The 21,378-nt window shown below is 42.8% G+C and overlaps 1 pseudogene across 1 annotated transcript; it reads right to left on the reverse strand.

Moving 5' to 3' along the window:
- Window positions 1–6,140: 6,140 nt before the first annotated feature.
- Window positions 6,141–21,066, reverse strand: LOC308702194 (vitellogenin-like; annotated as a pseudogene). The gene is made up of 23 exons: window positions 20,873–21,066; window positions 16,706–16,814; window positions 11,314–11,355; window positions 11,063–11,220; window positions 10,809–10,974; window positions 10,599–10,724; window positions 10,290–10,508; window positions 9,987–10,200; window positions 9,805–9,902; window positions 9,584–9,703; window positions 9,392–9,493; window positions 9,167–9,286; window positions 8,921–9,080; window positions 8,730–8,832; window positions 8,444–8,629; window positions 7,947–8,338; window positions 7,411–7,673; window positions 7,274–7,318; window positions 7,114–7,191; window positions 6,816–7,022; window positions 6,587–6,729; window positions 6,352–6,490; window positions 6,141–6,266 (listed from the first exon to the last, which is right to left on the reverse strand). The product of its transcript is annotated as a vitellogenin-like (transcript).
- Between the last annotated feature and the right edge of the window lie 312 nt (window positions 21,067–21,378).

Here is a 21,378-nt window from a genome sequence, read left to right on the forward strand (position 1 = left end):
GCCCTCACAGAGACTGACGCTGAAGTTACAGCAGTATAAACTGTTTATAGATCGCATTTTGGAGTGTTGTGCGTGAATGCAAAAAAAAAAAAAAAAAAGAAAAAACAACCACAACCATACAAATCAGTCTGTTGAGTGGTGACAATAAATGAGTTATTCCCAGAAAGCAAGTACATCTTCGCTTCGTCTCTAATCGGACAGCCTTTGGCGGGTCAGCACCCTGAGCCGGCAACTTGTTCTTTATATTGAAGAGCTACCAAACAAGAAGCAATTTTTCAAAGTCCCCTCCCGGACACCATACTTCCTAGATGAAAGTAAATGTGTCTTTTATCTTTACAAAATGTCTTTTCACAAGGCATTCAAATGAAGAAAAAAAAAAAATAAGGATCATGGAGATTGGATGAAGTTAGCTAGCTTGCAAGTCATACATTTTATTGTTTTCCTTGTTTGCTATTTCAAAGTCCTGTCACCGAAGCGTTGTGGGCAACGACACAGAAGGTAAATCAAACAATGCAGTTTAACTTGAGACAATCGTCGGGGTCCTACACAATGGCTTATTGGTGGTATAGTTATACAATGGACATGTCTTTTTTCAAATAAAATATAAGTCTTTACTGTATCTCTTTATGTAAGGATTTTTATATATACTCTATTAAATTAGAAAAATAATCTAGTGTCTCTTCTTTAACTGGACATTAAAGCAACTTGACAAATATGTTGTCAACATCATTAGGATTAAGATAAAAAAAATGAATGGCCTATAAGTATTTTGGAGATCACAGTTTTTTGCAAAGTTATATTGGGCTTTAAGTTTAAATTAAGTGCAACAGTTTACAAACTTTTGTTAGTAACTAGCTTCTTGTGCTGTGGCTCTCAGCCTTTTTGATTTGAATGCCCCACATTGTCTAACACAATAAAGCAAAGGCCCCACATATTGGCTACAGTGTAAAAAAAGAAGAAAAATGTTAACATGTTTACTGACCAACTTGTAATTTTTACAATTTAAACTGTCATTTTAAATCCTGACTTTGTCTTTTTTTTCCGACTTTACATATACTTGCAGTTGGAAACTTTTATTTGTAATTGTCTTACTTTTAAATTTGGTCAAAATATCGATGAAATTCAAATTATTGAAGAACCTCAAAACAAATGAATGGCAGGGACATTTTGTTTCCAACAAAGAAGTAGTGAAGAATGGATTTGTACACAGATGAGTACTTAGATGTTACTGCAGATGCAATGGGGCAGTCTATTCATTTACAAATGTCCGTAGATGGCAATGTGTGACTAATCTGTCACTTTACTATTGTAGGGGAATTCACAGTTAAGACCCAAGGACCAGATATGATTAATGAAGACCAGGAGTCAAAGATGCAATCAATTGAAGAACATTTTACTGAAGAATAGTTGGAAGTTTCATCAGCAGAAATCATCTTCAACACTCAGCAAGGAGTTTGTAGACAACTTTCAATACACACTCAATACAGCAGCAATTATACTCTAACACAGGTCACTAAACTACGTCATCACATCAGGTTGAATGATTCTGACTGGTTAAGACATAGATAAACTTGGAAAATCTCCACATATGGACAGAAGCATATCTCCATTGATTATCTGGATGATAAGGATCCTGGTTTAAGCACGAAGTTATCCAACAAGGTCACAAATCAGCATTTCTAGGCTCCAGTTTGTTCATATAATGGTCATTTCATCTCCCCTGGGTGCCAGTTACTCACCTCACAAAAGTCAGGACCTGTAACAAAGAATAATGACACACACAAATACACAGCTTCTTCAAGGTTGGAGTTGGTCGAGCTCTAGCTCTGATCAGGAAACTTTCCCAAAACATACCGATAAGATGTATTTTCTCTCAGTAAGAGGTTCAGACAATATTCATCATTATTCTCTTGTGCTGAAGATGAGAAGTAAAGTAAATACTTTGTGAATCACGTACGAGACAGGCCTGAGTGACTTCAGTGACCTAGGCTGTCATTGTCAGCTAGAAGAGTAAATGTTTTAACATGTGTTGGGTGCTTCTCTTAAAAAAACAAAACAAGGAGAGAGCATGTTCCAGTGAGAAGACAAGTGATTATGTTACTACCTAAATCCCATAATCTTGAAGTCATTCAAATTGTTTAATATTTAGAAGGATAAATATTGGTTAATTACTTGATTACACACCACTCAAAAGTTGAAGTTGAAGCGGCAGTTGATTCAAGAATCCACCCCTTCACCATATTGACAAGTGTCTTTGACTATTTTCAGATATCAGGAAAGATCATCTGTCTATGATAGTAAATTTATAAGCTAAAAATAAAGTAAAACAAATGTATAAAACCAAAAGGACTGTCAGGATACACAAACTTGCAGAAGTAGTTAGAAACAATAAACAGTCTTTATTTTAAACAGATAGATGGTAAGTATATTGCAGGCAGACAACAACCATGAAGACGATGATGATGAAGCAATGGAACACGGTTGTGTTGCACCACATGCAACCTACACACCAGTATAACGCTGAGTACTAAATAAATTAGATGTTTTCTCTTACAGGGAGTTGGAGAACTGGAGACAGGCAGGTTTGGAGCCAAGGAAAAGAACATAGAGGTAGGTATCGCAGGTAAGGACTATCTACAACTTGGGTGAGTCCTAGTTCAGACCAGACAATGATGGTGTCTGTGGTGCAGGATTTTGTAGAGGGTACTGATGAGTGTGGTGATCGGTGACAGGTGGTTGTAATCAGCACTCTGGTGAGAGTGAGCCTTGTGAGGGAGTGAAGGTGGAGCGTGGCGGATCCCTGACTGTATACCCCCTCTACGGCCCGCTCCCGAGGGCCGGGGACCACGACGTTGAGATGGTCGCCCTCTGATTTGGACGGTTCTCATAGAAAGAGGTAAGTAGATCAGGGTCAAGTATGTCATCTCTAGGAACCCAATAACCCTCTTTTGGACTGTACCCCTGCCAGTCAACAAGGTACTCCAATCGACCACCTCGGCGCTGGGAGTCCAAACAAAACTGAACTGAGTAGACTCCTCTACGATGGATGGCTTGTTGGAGGAACGTTGGAGGGTTCCCCTGACCATGCACTGGAAAGGAGTCAGGTCGGTGTTCTTCTGGCGCAAGTAATTCTGAGCGTACTCTGCCCATGCTGGAAACTGGCTTCAAGAGTTCTGGTGGCTGCAGCAGAAGGTTTGGAGGAATCACCCGATTTCCTGGACCTTCCCTTCCGTCTGCACACTGGTTTGGGGATGGTTGCCCGATGACTGACTTGCCGTCACATCTAGGAGCTTGAAGAAGGCCTTCCAGACATTAGAGATGAACTGAGCTCCATGGTCTGACCTAGTAGCTGTGCAAATAATATAGCAACAAATCTAGGTCCTCTGTCATCCAATCTGAAGCAGTTGGGGCGTGTCATTGTCGGTGCATATTTCCATACTGAATAAGCCGGCTTTTGTCTCTTTTGTTATTGTCCCCGCCCTCCAAGGGAACAGCGTGGCTATTATGCAGCGCTCTGGCCGGCTCTATCTGATTTCAAAATTCAATGAAGATGGACGCCAATAACATTACGATGTCCAGCAATATATTTAAATAGTAGGTTACATGGGGTTTAATTTGTCGTTTAATGAGATGTAGCTTAATACATGTTGTCAGTGCCAATAGAGCTGGTAAGTCCCGCCCCTTCCGCAAAACCCCCTGGACCTCAAAGTTGAAAAACCGTCAATGCAAGTGAATGGGAGAAAATAATTATTTTCTGGTCCCGTTTGAATTGTGCCATGAATGTGAACATATGTTGTCTGTGAATTTTTTATATAACTTTTCGTGTAAAGAATGATACAATTTAGCGGGTAGAAGTTTGATACGGTTAGACTTTGTGTGAGAGCACTTTGTGGACTACAACTCTCGACGCGTTTGAAACGTCACCACCACTCGCACACAGACACTAGCTCACGGATCCCGCTAAACATGGCTGTGTCTTTGGTGCACTTCACCGCCTTCTTTCAGGGAGAGGACAAAATCGTTGAAGTTGGTGAAAACCACGGGTAAGTCAACTTTATGGGGTGACGTCACATAGGCGACATGTAGTCTTTCTCGTTATGTCTTTTCCACAACTGCTAGCCGAAGAATCATACCATATACTGTCAAACTCGTAACATGAAAAGTTATATAAAAAATTCACAGACAACATATGTTCACATTCATGGCACAATTCAAACGGGACCAGAAAATAATTATTTTCTCCCATTCACTTGCATTGACGGTTTTTCAACTTTGAGGTCCAGCGGGGTTTTACGGAAGGGGCGGGACTTACCAGCTCTATACTTAGATCTGCCTGATTAACCAATGTGTATCTTAATGGTCTAGTGGTAGAGCTTTCGCCAGCCATGTCAGAGGGTCTGAGTTCGTACCTGCCTTCAAATAGGTTTTTTTTTCTCGTAGAGTTTTTTACTCTCATCAAAACGATTATGTTCATCAGTGGTTGTATATCAAGCAGGGGCACGCACATGTTTGCATTATGTTTTGTGGTTTCACCAGAACGAATAGATAGTATTCGCAACGGATTGAAGCGCGCGTCCGAGTGAAGAGAGTGCGGTGTGTGCGCGAGCCACACGAGAAAACACTGTATCCGCGCCACTGATCGCAGCGGCAACGAGCACTTTGATCACTTGATTTTAAAAAACACATTTCAGCGCTAGTCTCTTATTTAAAAAACGAACGAAATGAATGCTTTGCCAGTTAACTGGAGATGTTTTATTTATTTGTAGAATTGCATGAGTACACCGAGGAAAATTCCTAGTCTGTGAAACCTTTCATTGACAATGGCAATAAAATCTATTCTGATTCTGATTCATACTTGGATTCATACTCATACTGTAATATATATATATATATACCTATATCACCTAGCACATCCTGTTTTTGATTTGAACATTGTCTAGAGTTTATCTTATTTTTTATTCAGCGTACATAAGAGTTGCCTATACAGTTTTATCGGTAGATGCTAAGAGACATTTATTTATATATTACCTGTTTGCAAACTTTTTCTTTTTTCTTTGATGGCACATTTTCCTGACCCTTCTGCTCTACAGCTTTACAGGGGTATGGCTTATCTTAATGATATGTAAATGAGCCCTATTGTCACTCCCAGCAGGAGAGAGAGGTGAGAACTTCACAATCTTTAGAGGGGTTTTCTCCCCTTTGAGCTTTTTTGAGTGCCTACCTTCAAATGGCCACAACTTCTCCAAATATTATCAGATTTGCATGTGTTACACATCGTTGGAAAGCTTGGAAACTACACTTTCAGAATCTGTGAATAACTCAAAATGCCCCAGAACCGACTTGTGTCCCTACTTTCCGTGACTGGTCACATATGTTCAGAATCTGGGTTTTATCTTAACACAGAGTTAAAGTTTGACAGACGAATCAATTCAGTTGTGATGATTAGTTTTTTTCAATTGCGAATCTATCAGTGATCTGGAGAAAGTAATTCATGCTTTTATTTTTATCTTGATTACAGAATGTTTTGTACCTGGGTGTAAGTCAGTCTTCGCTGTCACGTCTTCAGAGAGTACAAAATGCAACAGCAAGGTTGCTGACAAAAATAGGAAAGAGGGATCATATATCCCCAATTCTGGCCTCTTTGCACTGACTAGCAGTTCATTTTAGAATAAAGTACAAGTTACTTTTGTATACTTTTAAAGCTCTGCATGGACCGGCACAAAAATATGTTTCTGAGCTTATACATTTTAGTTGCTCACACAGGTCTCTGAGATCCCAAAATCTGCTGTTCCTAGAAATTTCTCGGTCACACTTAAAAAGTAAAGGAGATTGCACTTTCTCAGTTGCTGCCCCAAAGTTATGGAATGGTTTACCAATGTCAGATCATCTACCACTGTAAACATGTTTAAAACTCATCTGAAGACATATTTTTTTTGATGAGGCCTTTTAGTGTTATTGTAAAATGAAAGCAGTTCACACATTTCTGAGACTTGCAGGGTATTTATTAACATTAGATTGCATTACATTACACACATCACAACATTGTTAATGTATTCAATTAAACTGTCAAAGAACAATAAATGCTACATAAATACAGCTCACATTTTCTTCTGAAAATGTAAAATGTAATTCTTCATGTCTTATTCTTCCTTGAAATGTTTCTGGATCTAGGAGAGAATGTCCTCATCGATATGAATGGAAAGAGTTCCATCTGGATTGATGGGAACAGCGACAGGGAGACGAATATCCATCCGTGACAGTGTCATCTAGAGCAGCAGGAAGAAAAATAATTTGTTGAATTTTCTTATTATATCTCTGTGAGAGTCATAATTTAACGGAAAACTATTTCACCTCTGGAATCCTAGCAATGACATTCAAGGATCTCTGAGTTGGCAAGGCTGCAGTCAGTTCAATCTCTTTCTCACTGTTCGTGGCTCTTTCTAGTCTAAAGCCTGTCTGGAAAGCCACCATAAGGATGTGCTTAGACAGCCTAATTGTGAAGGGATGCACAAAGAAGAGCAGATTAAACCAGTTTCATTTTCTAAACTATTCAATACATTTGTCATTCAGTGTTGCTGAACATTACTTTTTGGCGTATGTGGTGACAATTATTGGTAGCCTCTCCCATTCCAGCTCTAGACGTGCAGCAGGGAATTCTCCCAGGACACCGGCTTCAGCTTTGGCAGTGACTGCATACTCTTGGCATTCTTGACCCCAAGCAACCTTGGCCTGAAGTTACATTTGTGTTCAAAAGATGGTAATGATGTAAATTATTTCACTTGAGAAATTAGTTTCGATAATAGTTCCAGTCTTACAGTGACTTTGTGCTTGCTCAGCAGGGCACCATCAGCACAGATCTTCAGGTTGTCATTTTCAGCGATGGAGGAAACAACGAGCTGCACTCTTTCTGTTGGCTTGTCAAAGTAAGCAGCAAGTTGGTAGCCCAGCAGCTTGTGGTCAGCTCTCACAGCACGGGCAATGACAGCAAAAACAGGTGGAAGAGCATTTCCGAGGAACTTAGCCTGAAAGCATAAACCATAATCAATTTAAGTGGATTTTACAGCAAAATTTCACCTTTGGGTTATATGTTATTAATTACACTAATTGATTCACCTGTTTCTGGAGAGCCTCAAAGCTAGATGCAGTGCTTCCACTGCTTACTGCCTTTGAAGGACCATGGGGTGCCATGAACTGCAAGCAAAAATAAGTTTTGTAATAAGTAATAAATATAATCTAAAGTAATAATATAAAAAAATGGCTTTTTAGTAGTTACCCGATCTTTGTGGAATTTCTTGAAGGGCTCCATGATAGTGGCAGTCTAAAAATCCATATAAAATGATTCAGTGAAAAAATATATTTATGAGACAAATATTGGCTACCTAACCAACACGCTACATACCACGTCCTCACCTTACTCACACGAGAGCTGGACATGGAGGAGCTTGAACTGCTGCTGCTGCTGCTGCTCCTGCTCCTGCGGCTGCTACTGCTGCTTTCAGAAGAGACGGACGCATTTTTATCTTCAGTCTCCAGGATTTCCCTCAGTTTCAACAGGAAGGCCTTTCCTTCTGGAGTATCCTCATCAATGAGACTGATTTGCTTAAGGAGCCTCTCAGCAGCTCTAGGACCAACTTGGACTTCAAGCTCCAGTCTTTCAACTACAGGACCTTCAGCTAAAGCCAAAATGACAATTATTAGTAATTTTCTCTGAAATTAATAATCTTCTCTGAATGTATACCTCTTGTCAGTGCAGCACGGGCTGAGTGCAGCTAAAGCCAAAATGACAATTATTATCTTTTCTGTAATTTTCTCTGAAATTAATAATCTTCTCTGAATGTATACCTCTTGTCAGTGCAGCACGGGCTGAGTGCAGCTAAAGCCAAAATGACAATTATTATCTTTTCTGTAATTTTCTCTGAAATTAATAATCTTCTCTGAATGTATACCTCTTGTCAGTGCAGCACGGGCTGAGTGCTGTCCAATTATGTAGAAGAGAGGAGAATTTCTGATAAAAGCAGCATTTTGAGAGTGCACCTCAACGCACCCCTTGATTTCAATGTATGGGACAGCAAGACAGAGAGTCTTGTTAAATGGAGCAGCAGCTCTCACGGGAGTCTCATCTGGTGTTTCAGAGGACTGAAAAGAATAATGAAATATTATAACAAGCCTCGCTATTTTAAAACTTGAAGCAAATTGATATCCATCATATGTGTGTTCAATATTGACCAAATACTCAGAAGAAGTCTGGGAATTTTTCATGGCCACCTCGGGTACTAAGGGAACAATCCTCTCAGCATTGGGCTCTTCAATGTTTCTGACCACAGCAAGAGTCTCAAAGCTGTTGGAGTAAGAAAAAAATGGGTCACGTCTCAATTTCAGAAACCTTTGGTTTATGAATTGATTCAGAATGTTTGCAACACTGGTCTGACTAAGATTGCATTACCTCACATCAGCAATGTGTTCCGGAAGCTCAACAGGCAGAGCCTCCACCTTGTAGTTGCCCTTGAGAATGTCTGCTCTTGCAACCACTTTTCCAGGAGCAATTGTACGGATCTTCCCTCTTGCCATAACAGCAGCTTGGATCAAGGCAGTGTTCACTCCCATTACAGCAAAGGTCTGGAGGGCAATACTGAAATAAGAATAAGTTAGATTGTTTGTTAACTGTTAACAAATAACTGTTGTTGTGTACATTATATCTCATCTTCATGAATGTAGCTGAAAAAGTGTACCTTGGTCTAGCTTCAGCTTGGAGTTGAACATCAGTCTTTTTGAGTTGGTCAAGAGTCATAGTCTCAATCTCCTCAGGGAGAGGAGGTGTAAAGGTGGTCTTAACTAGAAGGATGAACAGAGCAACATCAAACTTTGAAGTGACACCCTCATATCCAAGGAAAGGATAAAAAATTCTAAGAAAAAAACATACCATTGAGACTTGCAGCAGCGACAGCAGCAGTGTACAAACTGAGCTCCATGGGCAAACCAACTGCTGTTGGCAAGATACGACGCACTTCAGATGCAAGCAGGGGTTTGGCATACTGGAAGGCAACTCTGGGGCAACATCTGGGGATGATGTTTATGAGAAACTTAATTCTAATTGTGAGAATTATTTGTGAGACAGATCTCAAAAAATATGATAATGAGAGAGTAGACATGAGCTAAAACACAATACCGGTATTGCTTCTTCAATTATGGTCTTGTCAATGTTGAAATAAGCCACTTCTTGTCCAAGTAATTTGATATAAGCTGATGCCAATGGCTGATTGGTTGGAAAGGCCTTCCAGTTTGTGAGCTTGAGGTGTTAAAACAGAGAAGTTATATAAATTTTGCCTATATCATGTTTATAATATTACTTAAAAGTACACAATTAAACTGTACACTGGACATGAAAGCTTACAGCTCTCAGGGTGCGCTTGATCTTTGTGATACTGTCAACACTTTCATCTGCAGCAGGAGATTGCAGAAGAGCCTCCTGGATTCCTTCAGTTCTCACACCGATCTGTTTGAAAGGATCAATTGAGTGAAGACTTAAAATATTTTGATATTTTGATAAATATGAATCAGTTTTTTAAAGTCTAGGTTGTCCCACCTCAAGAACATCAGCAGCAGCTCCAGCCAGGTAAGCACGTGCTTTAGCTACAACAGCTCTGGGCAGGATGGTCATCATTGATCATGTAGGCACTACCAGCAGCTCCAATCATAAGTGGAGCTGCACAGGGACAGAGGTAAGAATACATTTAATGTGTCAGGAATTTTTTTTTGACCCAAGAAACCATTTTTTATCTCTCTCTCAAAAATGGCAAGACTCACTATGATAGAAGTCCAGCTGAATGGCTCTGCTGAAACGGAAGTTAAGCCTGTCCAGTTTGCGACTCATGAGCTTGATGGCAACATTAGCTGCACCCGCACTGAAATGGACAACCATGATTACCTCTGGCGTGTGCTCATTTTGTGTGATGAAGTAAAATATGTTTGAAAAAATTTGTTCTTACACAGATGCCATATCCGGAGCAGTGATTCTGGTCAAGGACTGTGGGAATAGGCAAAGCTTGCAACATGCATGTTAGTCTCAGTCTTCAAGGCCCCAGCAAGATTGGAGGCGAGACCCACTGAGGGCTTGGACTCAAACAACACAATACAAGCAACCATACGCACTTCAGGGTGGAGAGCCCTGTCCAATACAAGCTGCAGGGCCACTGGCTGAACCTGAGGCAGAAAACAAGGTTTGTATATTATTGAATGACAATTTGAGTAAACTTTTACAGTAATAAATTCCTACAATGTCTGACACTTACCAGTTTGGGCTCTTTCTTGGCAATGTTCCTCAGGGCCAAGATGGCATCAACCTGGACTCTAAGAGGCAGAGAAGTAGCTGCAGTTGTCAGTCCAGGTAGGAGCTTCATGATGGGTTTAAGACTAGCAGGGTGACCAGCATTGCCCAGAACTTTCAGAGCCAAAGTGATTTCAGGAATGTCATTCTTAGAAATGGCCTCTGCAGCAATATCATGGATGGGCTGAGGAGTTTGAGGCACATACAGTTAGACAAATATCAAATATTATAGTATGTCCATGACAGAAATTTGTGGATATGTTGAGGTGTTTACCTTGAGGAGCTCGGAGGAGCAAGTGGGAACTGCAACACAGTGTTTGGCAATCATGGAACCATATCCAAGCATGACGACTTCACGAAGAGCTGGGATTGTGGCAATTTTCTCATGCATTGCCAAACTCTATTCAGCAACATACAGAAATGATTAATTTGATTTTGGTCATATTTGAAGAACAGCACTTTGAGTATAGTGAGATGTACCCACAGCTGTCAACTGGATGGTGTCCAAATCAGCAGTGACCATTTGCAGAGCAACCACAAGAGCCTGAATGAACTCAGGAATGGTAAGTTCACCAGCCAGGAACTTCTCCTTGATGAATTTTACAATGATTGGTGTGCCAACAGCAGGAAGAGCATCCAGAAGCCAGCGCCTAACAGATTCATTGTTTTCAAAATATGTTCATAATAGAAAAAATCATTGAACTATATTCCTATGAACTTATTGCTCAAACATTGTACCTGTAAACTGGTTTGTCCTTGAACTGAGCCCAGATAGCCTCAATATTCTCAGAGGTGGCAACACGCAGGAGCTGAATGAGCTCAACAAACTTAAGTGGAGCATCATCATGGACCATGGCCACATTGTTTTCAACAAGGTGCTTTAAGACCTCAATAATCTAGAAAAAGTAAGGGCAACACTCAGATGACGTCTTCATGGATCAAAGGCTTTGACTTGGAGACTGTTAAAGATTTTGAGTAATGAATTATACCTGGGCTGGTGCATCACTGATCTTCAGGAGTTGAATGGGGGTCTGAAGAATTTCAGTTGAAAACGCCTCGGTTACGACTGTAACCTCGGTTCCCTGAAGAGGGAACGAGCGTTGCGTCGAGAATGACGCTATGGGGAACGCTTTGCGTGATGACGTCTTGAAGCACATGTAAAATCAGTCCAATGGTGTGGCGGAACGTCAGAGGCGGGTGACGTCACGTACCAGGAAGCTATAAAAGCCGGCCCGAAACAGAAAACGAAAGCTTCGTAAAAGTCTGAAGTCGAGCTGACAGGCATGAAGGAGATATGGCAAGGCGACGCAACGCTCGTTCCCTCTTCAGGGAACCGAGGTTACAGTCGTAACCGAGGCGTTCCCTTTCAAGGGAACTCCCGTTGCGTCGAGAATGACGCTATGGGGAACGTCTATACCAACGCATCCATAGCTACGAATGTCTGTCCTGTGTGTAATCTAATAGAGCAGCACTAGGATGACAAAACATGAGACCCTGGAGCAGAGTCTAGATCCAGAGAGTAAAACCTGACGAAAGTGTGCGGTGAGGACCAGCCTGCCGCATCACAGACGTCCTGTAAAGAAACTCCTGAAATAAGGGCCTTAGAGGCCGCCATACTCCTCGTCGAGTGCGACCGGACAGCCAAAGGAGAAGGCTGCCCAGCCGCCTCATAAGCAAGTGAGATAGCCTCGACCACCCACTTGCTCATCCTTTGCTTAGACACTGGACCTCCTTTGTTAGGGGACCCAAAGCACACAAATAATTGATCACTTTTACGCCACAGGGCAGCTCTGTGGACATATGCGTCTAACGCCCGCACAGGGCAAAGCAAATTATTAGCCTCCTGGTCAGCATTTTGAAAGGGAGGAGGACAGAAGGCCTGCAGAACAACAGGTCTGACCACATTAGTGGGGACCTTGGGGATATAACCCGGTCTTGGATGAAGAAACGCTTTAACCATACCCGGAGCAAACTCTAAGCATGACGGAGCAACTGACAATGCTTGAAGATCCCCTATTCTCTTGAGAGAAGAAATAGCAAGGAGAAAAAGAGCTTTCAGAGTTAAAAACTTCTCAGGAACCTCCTCAATGGGCTCAAAGGGGGCCAGGGACAAGCCTTGTAATGCAATGGACAGGTCCCATGGCGGAACCCTAGAGCGAACTGCAGGCCTCAGCCTCCAAGTGCCACGAAGGAAACGAGATATCAAAGGGTCTTTCCCCACAGACATTCCACCCAAAGGAATGTGGTAAGCACCTATGGCCGCCACATAAACCTTTAAAGTGGACGGGGTCAGACCTGCCGTGAACCGGTCTTGCAGGAACTCCAGCACTGTACCAATTGGGCAGTTAACTGGGTCCAACCGACGGTCACTACACCAAGAAGTGAAGACTCTCCACTTCAGGGCATAAAGTTTCCTCGTGGAGGGAGCTCTGGACTGTAGAATGGTCTCAACAACCTCAGTTGAGAGACCTGACTCTATGAGCTGGGCCCCCTCAGAGGCCAAGCCCACAGGTTCCACAGTTCTGGGCGGGGGTGATATATTGAGCCCCCTGCCTGGGACAGAAGGTCTCTCCTGACGGGTAACTCCAGAGGATGCCCGTCGAGGAGGGAGACCAGATCGGGAAACCATACTCTGCCCGGCCAGCGCGGGGCTATCAGAAGTAGGCGAACCCGGTCCCTGCGAACTCTCTCCAGAACTCCCGGGAGCAGAGCCACTGGGGGAAAGGCGTACAGACGTAGCCTCGGCCACGTCTGAACCATAGCATCCAGTCCCAGAGGAGCTGGATGCGTGAGGGAGAACCAAAGTGGACAGTGAGAAGTCTCTCGAGACGCAAACAGATCCACTTGTGCTTGGCCGAACTCCCTCCATATCAGCTCCACCACCTCGGGGTGGAGCCTCCATTCCCCGGGCCTCGGCCCCTGCCTCGACAGAGTGTCTGCCCCTAAATTCTGGACCCCGGGGATGTAAGCTGCCCTGAGTGACAGTAACTTCCCCTGGGACCACAAGAGGATATGGCGTGCCAAGTTGGATAACGGGCGCGAGCGCAAACCCCCTTGGTGGTTGATATAGGCGACTACCGACGTGTTGTCCGTATGTACTAGCACATGGTGTCCCCTGAGATCTGTGATAAAGCTCCTCAGAGCCCGGAAGACAGCTAACATCTCTAGGCGATTGATATGCCAGGAACGATGATGGTCTTCCCACAGACCTTGAGCTGAGCGACCCTCCAGGATCGCTCCCCAACCCGTGAGGGAAGCATCCGTCGTTAGCAGTTTGCGACGACAAGAAGCTCCCAACACTGGGCCCTGGGACAGGAACCAAGGTTTCTTCCACATAACCAGGGCACGTAAGCATCGCCGCGTGACCCTGATTGTGCGAAATGGGTTGCCCCTCGGGGAAAACCCCCTGGTCCTGAGCCACCACTGCAGGGGCCTCATGTGTAGCAGTCCAAAAGGTATCACGTTGGACGCTGCTGCCATGAGACCCAACAGTCTCTGGAACTGTTTGACAGTGAGTAGCTGGCCTAGCTTTACACTTTTCACAGCTGCAAGGATGGACTCTATACGTGGCGGTGACAGGCGCGCCTGCATCGACACTGAATCCCAAACTACGCCTAAAAAAGTGGTCCTCTGGAGTGGAGAAAGCACACTCTTCTTGGCGTTCAGCCGTAACCCCAACTCTTTCATGTGGGCGAGAACAACATCTCGATGTTGAACCGCCAACTGATGCGACTGAGCTAAAATCAACCAATCGTCGATGTAGTTCATGATGCGAATACCTTGGAGGCGCAGCGGTGCCAGAGCTGCATCCATGCATTTGGTGAAAGTGCGGGGTGATAAAGCTAGGCCGAATGGAAGAACACGATATTGGTATGCTTTGCCCCCGAAAGCAAACCTCAGGAACTTCCAATGACACGGACGGATGGAAATATGGAAATATGCGTCCTTGAGGTCTATCGTGACAAACCAGTCCTCGGACCTGATCTGTGGCACGATCTGTCTCAATGTTAACATTTTGAACTTGAGCTGCATGACTGACTCGTTCAGAACTCGAAGATCTAAAATGGGACGCAATCCCCCGTCCTTTTTCGGAACTATGAAATACCGGCTGTAAAATCCGGTTTCCCTGTTGGAGGGAGGTACATATTCTATGGCCCCTTTCTCTAACAGAGTGTTTACTTCCTGTTCCATAACCAGAACCTGCTCGGGGCCCACCACTGTGGGCAGGACCCCCATAAACCGAGGTGGGCGTTTTTTGAATTGTATCTGATACCCTCTTTCCACGGTCTGCAGGACCCAACGAGAAACATTCGACAGTAGCTTCCACGCTGTCAAAGATTCTACTAGAGGTACCAGCCTCTCGAGACTGGTTTCTGGATTTCGTTGTTGTTGAGTAGTCAATTCGTCGCCCTGTAACGGCGCACCGGCAGGGAACGACCGAACAGACTGCTCTAACACCCTCCTCGGAGGGGGCGGGCATCCCGAGGCCACTACGTTTCCGGGTGGTCCTTGAGATATGTGCTCGCCGGAGACCGCTGCGCCCTGTAACACCGGAGGCGGCAGGGTTGGCAGAACGGTCCCCTGAGGGTACCGAAGAGAGACGGGCACCGTAAAAAGAGGTGTTAACCGCTCTGCTTCGGGGGGGACTACCCTCATATGTCCTGAGCCCTCGGACATCAGGATTTCTTCCCAGCAGCCTTCTTGGCGGTAATAACGGTCCGCAGATCCGCTCTACCCCTCGAAGACTGCTGGGTTTGAGCGCGCCCTCCGTGTCCCCGAGATTTTTGTGGGGGAGCACGGGAGGACACACTCTGCTTTTGAGTGGCACGATGATCAGCGCTCTTTTTAGAGGAGTGAGGCTGCTCCCGCTCAGCAGCCTCAATGAAAGAACGGCGGGGGAGAAGTTTCTGGAGTGCAGCAGCGTGTTTTGAAGCTTCTTGCGATTTAGCTACCGCACTGTTCACTGCATCTCCAAATAGCCCAACAGTAGAAACCGGCGCATCTAAAAGAACATGTTTTTCTCTATCTTTGATGTCACTCAGATTGAGCCACAGATGCCTCTCAGTGGCCACCAGGGCTGCCATAGACCGCCCGACTGATTTAGCGGTCTCCTTGGTGGCCCTGAGAGACAAATCTGTGGCTCTACGCAGTTCGGCTACTGTGTCAGGACCAATACCCCCGCCCTCCTCTAAATCACCCAGTAATTCTGCCTGATAAGCCTGCATAAGGAACATCGTATGCAGACACGCTGCAGCTTGACCAGCGGCTGCATACGATTTATGAATCAGGGAAGATGTAAACTTTACTGGTTTAGTGGGGAGTGTAGGAGTCTTCAAGGAAGATGCCGTTGCTGGAGAGAGATAGTTCGCCAACGTCTCCTCCACCTTCGGCATCTCCCCATAACCATGCTCTTTATATTTATAGATGGAAGAGTAATGGGATGTTTGTGGTGTGTAAACTCTGTATGACATTGGTTTTCCCCACGATCTCGACACCTCGGTGTGGAGATCGGGGAAAAACGGAAGACTCCTGCGCTGAGGCTGTGCACGAGATGGCAGGAAGCGTTCGTCGAGTTTGCTTTTCGAACGAACGTCCTGCCTATCCTCTGGCCACTCAATAGACAGTCTGTCAACTGCTCTAGTAACTACATCAAGCAGCTCTTCAAATGCATGAGACTGAGGTGGCGAATCCTCAGACTCAGCTTCAATACTGACAACATCCAACTCCTCAGAGCTGGATAGTTGTAGTACTGGTGCCTCTATCGGGGGGGAAGAAACCGCAGCGCGTGCTTCCACACCCTGATGAGAGGCACTGGATCTGTCAGTAAGAGGCTGAGATAAGGCAGAGCCCGTCTCAACATCCACTGACAGATCCATTTGCGAACCCCAGGTCTGAGATCGCCGCCGAGCCTCAGCCGCGGCGGGACCCGAGCCCTGGGGAACGTGGTCGGGATTGAACCGAGCCAAACGGGATCGGAGCGTCCGCAATGGAAGCGCACAGCAATGCACACAGTCACCACCCTCGAGTGCTGACTGGGCATGCTCCTCTCCCAAACAAACAACACAAAGAGTGTGTGTGTCACCTCCCGTTAAATAACGCGGGCAGGGATGGACACACACTCTAAACTGCTGCTTGCTCGCCATACTGAATAATATATATATATATATAGACAGACAACACCAAATAAACGGACAGATTCAACACAGAGCGCAACTGAAGACTCAGAAAGCTTTCGTTTTCTGTTTCGGGCCGGCTTTTATAGCTTCCTGGTACGTGACGTCACCCGCCTCTGACGTTCCGCCACACCATTGGACTGATTTTACATGTGCTTCAAGACGTCATCACGCAAAGCGTTCCCCATAGCGTCATTCTCGACGCAACGGGAGTTCCCTTGAAAGGGAACTCATACTGCAGGGATCCACGGGCCAAGTAATCAGCTTTGATTGGAACAACAGGCGTCTTCTCAATCTCAACAAAAGTCAAGGTTTGTCTGGAAAAAATATATTTATTTATTTCTTAGTACTTACTTACTTACTTACTTACTTAATACTTTATTGTCAGACTGAGGTCTGAAATTTTTCTTGCATGACAGTATCCATGTTTACTACAACATTTAACATACATTCAACATTGACATTCACTCTAACCACACAATTATACATTCAATATAACACTTATCCATCAACCCCAGCATCCCAATACTCTTGATCTCTGATTAGGTTTTTTTGTTCAGCGCTAGAATTGCCTGATGCACAAAAGAGTGTTTCAGCTTCACCTTATTAAATTTAGGAACTCTATACCTCCGCTTTGACGGTAGTAGTTCAAACTCTTTGTGCAAAATATGCATGGGATTAGAAACTATATTGTCAGCCAACCTGAGAATATTATTGTGATAAGCTGAGTCATAGAGCTTTTCAAGCGGCTGACCTACTATCTTTGAGCAGATTTTTAATTGATTAAAAACCTTTGTTTTTAACACGACAGACAGACTTTTATACCAAGTAGAGTTGCAGTATTGCAATAAACTCATTATCACAGACCTGAAAAACAGCAGAAGAATCTGCCTTCTTACTCCAAAAGACCTAAGACGGCGAAGAAAATAGATTCTCTGCTTAGTCTTTTTACATATGGTCTCAATGTGATCTTTCCAAGATAACATATCATCTATGGTCACTCCCAAATACTTATATGTCTTGACCAGTTTAATTTCCTCCTTATGAATAAAGACAGGCGCTATATCTGCCGTTGACCCAAATACAATCTCCTCAGTTTTACTCGTATTAATGATAAGAGCATTATTCTCACACCACTCAATCAAATTACTGACACCGTGTTGATGAACCTCAGAACTATCTAAGTCATTCAGCACAGATATTAGGACAGTATCATCAGAGTACTTCAAAATATACTGATTTAACGTCCGTTCGACAGTCGTCTGTATATAATGTAAAAAGTATGGCGGAACTAACACAACCTTGTGGTACTCCGACATTTGTAATAATTTCAGACGACACGGTTTTATTCACCCTGATTCTCTGAACTCTATCTGTGAGAAATGATGTATACCACTGAATCAAATAAGGGTTCACCCTCAGCTGTATGAGTTTTAACACCAGTCTGTCAACCTGTATGGTGTTAAATGCAGAAGAGAAGTCCAAGAACAGAGTTCTCACAATTGTTCTCGGTTTATCTAGATTTTTAGAGATAATATGCAATAAAGCAGCAACTGCATCTTCAGTACTACAGCCTTTCTTATAGGCAAACTGCCATGGATCTAATCTATCTTTAACTGCCGCAACCAAATACTGAAGTAACAGTCTCTCTAGACCAGGGATTCCCAAAGTGTGGTACGCGCACCCCCAGGGGTACGCGAGCTACCACCAGGGGGTGCGCGAGAGGAAAAATGTAATGGCGGTCTGTTTTTTTAAATGGGGTTTTTCCATAGAATAAAAAAACATGAACAGTAAACATTTCCTTTGTAAATTCCTTTTCCTTTTATTTTAAATAAAAAAAACTATAATTTATTAGTTTTTGATAAAACAAATACATATGTAATGCACAACGACACACCTAAAGTCGCTCACGCACATACAAGCAAACTCTACACACACGAGACGCGCGGAACTCTCCGCGCACATACTCATATGAGACGCGCGCGCGCACACACAAACTCTCCACGCACATACTTATATGAAACGCGAGCGCACACACACACACAAACTCGCGCAAATACTCAATGTGACCCGAGCACACACACACAAACTCTCCGCGCACATACGAGACGCGAGCACACACACACACAATACCATAAAGATGTGGAAAAGTCGATCAAAAGTATGGCTACATTTCTCCAGGCTCGATGCCAACAACGCGCGATGCAGTATTTGCGGTAAAATAATTGCTGCAAAGACCGGTACCACGACAAATATGATGAAGACCTTGACAGTGCACGGAGTAAACATAAGAACAGTGGCTCCGTCTTCGACTGGTAAATGAAGATTTGTTGATCACTCTGACAGTGTTTATATTGCAATAATGATGACCTACTGAGTGTATACTGCCGTTCAAAAATGTGTTGGTTGGTCAGAATTGTTTTTCAGTAAGGATGCATTAAAATGATCAAAAGTGACCTTAAAACATGTCACATGTGTAATGTTACAAGATATTTCGTTTTTAAATAAATGCTGTTCTTTTGAAAATTTTATACATCAAAGAATCATGAAAAAATTATAGTTTCCAAAATATTAAGCAGAAAACTGTTTTCATATTTCTGAAGGGTCATGTGACACTGAAGTAATGATTTTGAAAATTCATCTTTTAAATCACATGAATAAATTACATTTTGAAACATATTCAAATAAAAATTTTAATTGTACTATTTCACAATATTACAAGTTTTACTGTATTTTTGATAAAACAAATTCAGCTTTGGTGAGCTCTTTTATATATATATATATATATAAAATATATAAAATATTGTTCAAAATATTGTTGTTTATTTTATGTTTGAGCCTATGCTCTTTGTTACTTAATTATGTTGTGGATCGTGTGAAGGCTAATTTTATTGTCGCACTTGAAAAGTATCAGATTGATCCTCGTTTTTATTTATTTTATCTATTCCGGAGCCTATTCTCTTTAATGTTGTGGATCGTTTGTAACTTCATTGCAATTTAATTCAATGTACTGTCGTTCTAATTTCCATAACCGTTGTGTTATTATGATGATGCTAGCTCCACGGTCATTTACGGTCATTTAATATTGCGGCAATGTTTCTTTTACGCGGCTGAAAATAACCGTGCTTTCTGTTACTGAGCCTGTGTCTGTCACTCGTCCTCTTAAAAGTGGAAGCTTGTGCGTAGCTTTGTTGCATTATATTGACACTTTGTTGATGTTGTTATTGTCATGCGTGTTGGTTATTTGCGCATGATTAAACATGAGTCTTTATATGGCGATAAAACAAAGCTTTGTTGCGTTATTTTTTTGAAGTGGGGATTGGGGGTGCGCCAACCCGGTTGGGACATAGAAGGGGGTGCGCAGGAAAAAAAGTTTGGGAACCGCTGCTCTAGACATTTCACAATCACAGAAGTGAGAGCTATTGGTCTAAAGTCTTTGTATTTTTTTGGACATGATATCTTCGGTAGTGGTTTTATGTCCGCGGTTTTCCATATCACAGGGACAGCATGTGTATCAACTGAAGCTTGAAAAACTGGTTGCCACACAGGTGCTAGTTCCTGAGCGAAATTTTTTAAGAGGCCTGCACTACATCCATCAGGACCCACAGCCTTTTTTGTATTAATAGATTGAAACATTTTCCTAACATCTTCAACCTCAATAACAATTCTATCTGATGGTACTAGAACTCTATGTGTTGTTTCTTTGTTCTTATCTTGTTTGCCTGTTAGTTCAAACCGTGTAAAAAAGGTGTTTAGTTCATTCCCAAACCTAAATTCATCATCAGTTACAATGGATTTATTTGAGGACGACAGTCCAGACATAGTTTTCATAATATCCCAAACCTTTTTAGAGTTGTTAATTTTAAATGCTTTCTCCAAACACTTCCTATGAACTTCTTTTGTTTCTTTTAATTTAATTTTTAACTCTCTTACCGTTTGTTTAAGTACCAGACTATTTTTATCTTTAAAAGCTACTTTCCTCACATTTATCATATCTTTAATATCTTTAGTCACATATGGTTTATTATTTGGATAAACTTTAATCTCTTTAGTAGGTATGTTCAGCTCCACACAGAAGTTTATATAATCATTTAACACTGTAGTTCTTTCGTCTAATGAGCCTTCATCAAAGATTTCCCAGTTTGTATAATCAAAACAGGCTTTCAGTTGTTCTACACTTTCATTTGACCATATTCTGATCATTTTCTTTTCTGGTTTACTTTTTTTAAGTTTAGTCCTATACACGGGAATCATAAGCACAACATTGTGGTCAGAATTTAAAATTGGTGGCATACTTTTGGACACATAAGCATTCCTGACATTCACAAAGCACTTATCAAGGATATTATTGTTTCTTGTTTGAGTTTTTACATACTGTTCGAATCCCGGCAACAAAGTCTCCAATTTGCACTGGTTTAAATCACCCAGTACAATCGCAGGGGCATCGGAGTAGCTGAGTTGTAGTTCGTGAACATAGTCCGCAATCAGGCTTGCTGCCTGAGATGGTTTGCTGCTAGGCGGTACATATAGGGACGTCCCGCGTGACGTCACGCCATTTGGAGCAGCCATTTTGACGGTATAGAAAATGCTAAACCGCCAGTGATAATACGAGGTCGTCGGGAAATATTTACCTATAGAGAGCCTAAGTCCCTCCCCTTCCGGTCGACCACCATGGGACCTTATTTCGGAAAAATATTGTATGGTAGTCAATGGCGAGAGACAACAAATATTTTGATCTCGTTTGAATTGTGCCCTGATTTACACATATGATGTTTATCAATTTAAAAGATACATTTTAAAGTCAAGAAAGTCGCAGCTTGATGTAAAACTGCTGAGGTATAAGACTGTGAAAATACGTAATTAGAAAGACTACAAACCCAG

This window comes from Scardinius erythrophthalmus, assembly GCF_964197995.2.
Source record: "Scardinius erythrophthalmus genome assembly, chromosome: 14".
NCBI classification, from domain to species: Eukaryota; Metazoa; Chordata; class Actinopteri; order Cypriniformes; family Leuciscidae; genus Scardinius; species Scardinius erythrophthalmus.